The following is a 2,012-nucleotide window of genomic DNA, read 5'->3' on the forward strand; positions in this document are numbered from 1 at the left end:
TGTGCTTGGTCAGTTTAAGCTCGTGTATAGAGAGTCACAGTAAGGGAACACCCGCCATAGTAGAAAAAGATACCGGAGGATAACAACCTGTTGGCTAGCACATAGGTAGCATCTGAATGTTAGAGCGACAGAAGTAAAAACAAAAGTATGATCAGCATTGTAAACTAGTTATTTATTTATATATCTGTCACAGTTATATATAATCTTATATGGCTACTAGTTTCGAACCCTTGTTTTCATTCTCAAACAATATTAGAGATGCAGGCAGTGGTTTGGTAAGAACTGTGACAGGAAAGTAAATAAACAAGAAATTAAGTTGCTAGTTCTTTAGGCCAACACAGGGTTGGGATTGTGCACTGTAAGCTTAGTTCAGTATTCAGAATAGATAAAAGCAGATTACCATAGAGATGTACATAAATGTAATTTTTTTCTAAAACTCCATCGTTGTCATGAAGAAAGCCGATTACAATGTAATTGACTACATAAGTGAATAACTAACAATAAATAAAGCTATGTCAGCCAGCTATTTCCCTGCCGACGGCAACCACCTCCAGAGTCGACAGCCGAGAGCGCCTTTGCGACAGTTTCGTAAAAACTACCAAATTTCGCTCCAGAAAATTCTTCACAAGTATACTACTTCAGCGTGCTTCTACAGTTGTAATAATTGAAGGGAGTAGACAATGCCATGTTAGTAGAATCATAAATTTCTTTCATGTAGAAAAGAACGTTCTACTCTCGTAACAGATGAACTAATCTAGGAAGTGACCAACTGGACCATGTTTCATATTATGTTGGTTGAACAGATATAGGATTTGCGAGAGGAGAACTAAAGGCTAGGTCAAGAGATCTGCAAATCCAGCTGCAGAGCCCTGAAAACCTGGAGAACTCCAAAGTGATGGAAAAAGCGACTGAATCTGTTTCCTCACCTGCCGCTGTCACAGCTTAGCAAAATCCAAGGCAAAGATCCAGAAATCAGCAACCAAGAAAATCAAGACACTTTTTACTGCATCCACAAAGAACACGTAAGCCACATATGTGAAGAAGAAAATTCCTGATACAATAAACCCGAGGACAGACAAGATTAAGATTAAGTCGACCCGGACAGCTAATAGTGTTGTCATATTGTAAACAGAATTATGGGGACTGCAGATAGACAAAGCTAATCAGATACACACTATTAAAATGAAGCACCGACGAAGAAGAGGTCTCTGAAACGTGAATAATACTCCAAAGGATGAAGATGAAAAACGACTTCTAAGATTCGTGGTGTTTCACAATTCCTGTTAAAAGTTTCTAGGGGTTGTATAGGGGACATAGTGAATGAAGTTTTGTTAAAGAACCCATGTCTGGAAATGTACCCTTAGATGTAAAAGAAGTTTGAGGATCAGATAACTTTCAAATCTCCCGCTTCTCCTGACAACACGAACCGAGAACAGGGCGCCGTGAACTGTAAAATCACGTATCATTTTCTTCCGAATACAATAACGCCTGCGAGAAGTTGGTACGTTCGCAGCTATGAAGGTTGACTGTGGCGCTCCATGGACACGCCGCCCTGTCGTCTTTGAAGAGGACGTTCTTCATCACATAGAAGAGAACCCGACGACGAAACCTCGAAACATTTCCCACGCCATGGGTTCCTGTATAGCACATAGGTGAGACCTCATTGCCTCCGCTTTGTATAGAGATTTGAAAGTGATGCCACCTTCGAACTTGTTTTATATCCAAAAGCTACATTTACGGACATGGGTGCCTGATGAAAAATTAACCTGAGTCCCCTCCAAACGATGAGATACAGAGTGAATAAGTATGTGAGGTCAAGTGGTTATGGTACTTACGTCGAAAATTCCGCGCGATTTTGTTGCGAAGTTTCAGGATTGTGTTTTTCGAGTATTCCAAAATACACTCCTGGAAATTGAAATAAGAACACCGTGAATTCATTGTCCCAGGAAGGGGAAACTTTATTGACACATTCCCGGGGTCAGATACATCACATGAGCACACTGACAGAACCA

This window comes from Schistocerca nitens, chromosome 1, assembly GCF_023898315.1.
Source record: "Schistocerca nitens isolate TAMUIC-IGC-003100 chromosome 1, iqSchNite1.1, whole genome shotgun sequence".
NCBI lineage: Eukaryota > Metazoa > Arthropoda > Insecta > Orthoptera > Acrididae > Schistocerca > Schistocerca nitens.